Source organism: Apis dorsata, unplaced genomic scaffold (assembly GCF_000469605.1).
Source record: "Apis dorsata unplaced genomic scaffold, Apis dorsata 1.3 scaffold_104, whole genome shotgun sequence".
In the NCBI taxonomy this organism is placed as follows: Eukaryota; Metazoa; Arthropoda; class Insecta; order Hymenoptera; family Apidae; genus Apis; species Apis dorsata.
The window spans coordinates 280,266-285,279 of NW_006263402.1; the positions used below are offsets into that span (position 1 = coordinate 280,266).

At 37.9% G+C, this 5,014-nt stretch overlaps 1 protein-coding gene across 2 annotated transcripts in view; it reads right to left on the bottom strand.

Moving 5' to 3' along the window:
- LOC102678491 (mediator of RNA polymerase II transcription subunit 12) overlaps nucleotides 1-5,014 on the bottom strand; it is a 94,599-nt gene that overhangs the window by 51,268 nt on the left and 38,317 nt on the right. The gene's annotated exons all lie outside the window — the stretch shown is intronic.

The window sequence follows — 5,014 nt, forward strand, 5'->3', positions numbered from 1 at the left end:
GAGAACTTCTTGTGTACGTGTAAATAGTAAAGTTTTAGTATAGATAAATTTGTTTACTACGAGCCGGGGTTGTTGAACAACGTGAGATCTGGCGCTTATGTATACGCAATGCAACATATTAACATAATCTGGAGAGGCTATGATTATCCTTGCTTTTTCCCCTCTATTTAATTATCATTTAATTGTTCAGATGCTCTACTTACGATCAAACGATCGCGACTACAATTTACACGATTCTGTAATCCTCGAGTTCAATGATTGTTATTCAAGCGTTATTTCAAAGAAAAGAATTTCGATAAATGTTAATTTTTATTTATATATCTCGATTTATAGCTTATATATAATTAGCTTATATCGTTTCAAAAATTTCAGTTTTTCAATAATATTGGAGAGGTATAACAATACTTATGATTTTATATTAATATTCACGTTAAATACACGTTAAAAATCTCCAACATATCTCAACGATTCAAGCCTTTGATTAATTTTCAAATAGAGTAGAGTTTAGAATAGTTTAGAATTCGAGGTAGATTGCTTAGTTTCACAATGTTTAATTTTAGAATATAATTTATCATTTGAACCTTAACACCATTATCAATTAAATATCTTTCTATCCAATGTTACTTCCATTAAAAATGCATTGCCCAAGATCTATTCTCAATCTAGCTCCTGTCACTTCGCGAGAGCGTGTCACCCCTTTTACGACTATAGATCCATATATAGACTCCATAGACTGTGCACCGTGACCTAAGAACCCATATATGCAACCAAACCCGTTTATTATATATATTATATATTTTCTCCCATTCTTAAATACGAAGCAAGAAATAATTTGCACGATTAATCAGAATCATTTCCATCATAACGATGACACAAAATGACTTCGATAAAATCATCTCCACTTTCACCTAACTTTCAAAACCATCTTCAAAAATTATGAGAATATTCCTCCAGAATCATAGATCATCGAAACATTTTAAATTCTAAAACCTACGAGCCTTTACCTATCTTTACAAATACAGAATTCAATTAAACCTTATTGGAGACGAAAAGATAGATCATAGAGATCACCCAACTTTCAAAACCATCTTCAAAAATTATGAGAACATTCCTCCAGAATCATAGATCATCGAAACATTTTAAATTCTAAAACCTACGAGTGCCTTTACAGAAATACAGAATTCCACAAAACCATTAAAAACCTTATTGGAGACGAAAAGATAGATCATAGAGATCTTTTAAATATTAAGAAAAATATTATTGCAATTCTGAAAGGGTTAAACGAGGTTAAATTCGCACAAAAGCGAATTAATCTCTCACCGGAGAGCGTGACATCGCGTTTTCGCGATCTCACCGTCTCTAACAGCACAAACATATCGCGGAAACGTGCGAATTGAAAAACACAAAAGCCGCGAGATCCTGTCGCTTCTTACCCTCGAATGGTACGTTTAACGAACGTATTCTACATGTACGATATTGCGATCGAAGATCGACCCAGAGGCGCCAGACTTCTTCGAGACGCCGACTCCCACGTGACGCAGCTACCGTGTCCGTGGCAGGGGCTCGTTATTCTTGGCCGCGATTAATTTATAATCGCGTGTTTCCACACGTGAGCGACCGGTATGAGAAACAACAGGCCGAGTTTCGGTCGTCAAACCCCAGGCTAGAAATGAACTTTCCGCGTTTTGCATGAATCGGTACCCCCGCCCCCGCCGCCTAATTGCGATTTAATTTCACCGTTGATGGGCTTAAACTGGGTCCCCTAGCCTCGTACCACCGCCTTTGCTAATTGGAAACATCGTTTGCCAGAGTGCTTGCAAAGCGTATGAAATGGTTTTGCGTGGGACGATGCTCGACGATTATGGTTGCTCGAATGGCTCTTAAGTTAGGACTGAGTAATAAGATTTATTTCGAGATGTAATTGAAGATCCCTCAAGTTTCTTTTTTTTTTCTTTCAAAAATTAGATATTTGCGAAACAACTTGAATGTTGAACGTAACGAGTAAGAATAAGAAGAGATTTTTGTTTGAAATTTGGTTTCGATTGAAAAAGCTATTCGATATAAAATCTATTTATCAACTATTTATCTTTTTCTTTTTTTTATTTTAAAGGTAAACGGAAGGAAAACAATGACAAGTCCATTTTTATGATCCCTTTGGATTCACTCACTAATTTCATTCTTCGTTCCAAACGACGATACAAAAATACACAAATCGGATGAAATTCTTCATCGTCAAAATTGATGGCTCTAATTTTCAACGACGAACAACGCTAGTTAACAACGATAAGACGGGGAAGATTTGCTTACGAAATGGTCGAAATTGTCGACGAGATACGTGGCGTCGCGTCTCGGCCGTGAGAGCTCGAACGAAACGAAATTACAACGATGATTACTCCGTCAGCCTGTTAATTCGCCCGGTAAAGGATTCTCTCAGCCCCGGCTCTTTCCCACGAAACAGAAACATTAAACACAGTGGTGTGTCTCACTTTGTGTTCGTGTCGATTGTGCGTTTTCTGCACGCCCACGTTTGCGAACAGATCGCGCTCTATCCGCAAGAGAAGGCCGAGAACATTTCGACCTTCCGTTCGCGCTTTTATTTTCTTTATCTCGCGATAATGAGAGACGTCCGCGGGGGAGGGTCTTTCTTCGAGTTTTCGTAGTAAAACAAAGAAGATGCGCAGGGGAAATATATACAACGAGATCGAGGAAAAAAGGTTTTAACGATTTCGAGAGAAACTCCTCTTCGTTTGAAGAGGAGGGTTTGTATTGTATTGTAAGTGGACGATTCCTATTCTCACGCATGGTTTCGAGAAGTAATTTTTTTTTTGAAAAATTCGAAGAAGTTCATCGCATCGCTGAGGTTTCTTATTAGCGTGAGATAAGCTCCCTCTTTGAAATTCATTTACGATATTTTGCATCGTGGAATGACACGATGAGGTGGAGTGGTTAATTAGGGTCACGTGATTAACTCGGAAATGGAAAAGTGGGTGGAGAAGCTAATTAAATATTGAGAATGAAGATACGACATGTTCCAATTATTGGATATCGATTCTCGCTTTATTCTCGATGAGAGAAATCATTGTATCATCATACATGTAATCAAACTTTACTCTATTTCTTCTGTAAAATCAGTAAGTAATCGATGTTACGTGTTCCAATATTATAGCGATATTTCCAGCTCTCTGCAAAACTAAATCTTAAAAAAAAAATCCACAGGGGCTTGCTAGATAGATCTCGGTAACAATTACTCGAAATCTTCTCGGAAGATCGGGGGATGATGGAGGAAAAACGAAAATTCTCCGCGTCAGAGCGGAACTCGGTGGATATTACAGATGTCTGTTCGATGTTTTCCGGCCGCGAAACGTGCCACGGTTAATGACAATGGTTTGGATCGTTCTTCTGCCAGTTAGCTCGTGCCAACGATCCCTCGTTCGCCGTTTCTGGCCGAGGGACGCCGATTTTTTAGCACCGTCCATGCTCGTAAACCGCTGAGATAATGGCACGGTGTCCAGCCGTTTCTTCGTAGGATCCGTTTAATTCGAAAGTTCCTCCGTTCGTTTCACGGCCGTTTCTTCTCCCCAAACGTTTTTCAACCTATTCCGGACGCCATTCTTGCAAATTCTCGAGGAATATCCGTGTAGATTCGCAGTACGCGAAAGACAAATTCGTTCGTCTCGCAGAGGGATACCTCGACAGGGATGAGTTTGAGATTCATTCTCGATGGAACGACTTTTCTTGGTAAGACGACGAGAGTTGAGAAATTTTCAGATTTTTTAAGGGATGATTCTGTATGTTTTTTTTAGATCAACTCATTTTGGCGAACGTACAAAATTGTATTATCTACTCGTTAAAAATTAAAACAATAAGAAGATTGAAAAATATTTTGTATTAAAATTCTCTAATTATTTCCTGTTATTATATGTAATGTAACGAAAATGCACGTTATATTCATAAAACAGGGGAACTCGATTTCAAGCGGATTGGTTATCTTCTGATACCCTTATAAACGCATCCCTTATTAATTTGATCGAATTCTGACGCTCTACCCAAAGTTGCATTACCTGAAGGAAGAAACGAATGGATAGCTGGAAGAGTTTCGCAAACCGGAGAGATTTCCGGCCGTGGATGGAATCTGTGAAAAACGAGAAAACTGAAAATACTCCGCGCGTATCGCGGAGTGCGTGCGAGCGAAGAAGCGGGACGTTGGTCTCGAATCTTGGAGGAATGCATCGAAACGGCCGTGAAACAAGAAGAACCGCAAGGGAGAGCCGTGCTACGCCTATCAAGCACCGACTAACTACTGGTTGCGCCATTTTTCTTTTTTTCTTGTTTTCCACTCGACTCCTGCGCTCCAACACGCGACCGCACCCACGGTGCACCCGGCTCGCGCGGATGGAAATTCCGCGCGAAATGGTAACACCCGTTCTTCCCATCTCAACCGAGGCTAATTCCTCAGTTGCAAAAATTAAATTCGTCGAATGTGTTAAGGAAGTAAGAAAAAGCGCGGAATTCGAAATGGCATCCCTCGGTAGATGCATACTTAGTTGGAGGAATTTTTTCCTTCTTTCCATAATTTCGATAACAGATTTTGCGTACAGACATAGGAAATATTTCAACTTTTGAATATTTTAATAAAAAATTGTCTCTTAACTTTCTTTCCATAATTTTCCATAGAAACATAGGAAATATTAAAAGAAAATATTTTAATTTCTGAATATCTTAATAAAAATTGTCAAGTTTCTTTTCATAATTTCGATTTTGTGTAGAAACATAGGAAATATTGAAAAGAAAATATTTCAAGTTTCGAATATTTTAATAAAAATCGTCTCTTAACGTCAACTGTTTTTGCATAATTTTCCATAGAAACATAGGAAATATTAAAAGAAAATATTTTAATTTCTGAATATCTTAATAAAAATTGTCAAGTTTCTTTTCATAATTTCGATTTTGTGTAGAAACATAGGAAATATTGAAAAGAAAATATTTCAAGTTTCGAATATTTTAATAAAAATCG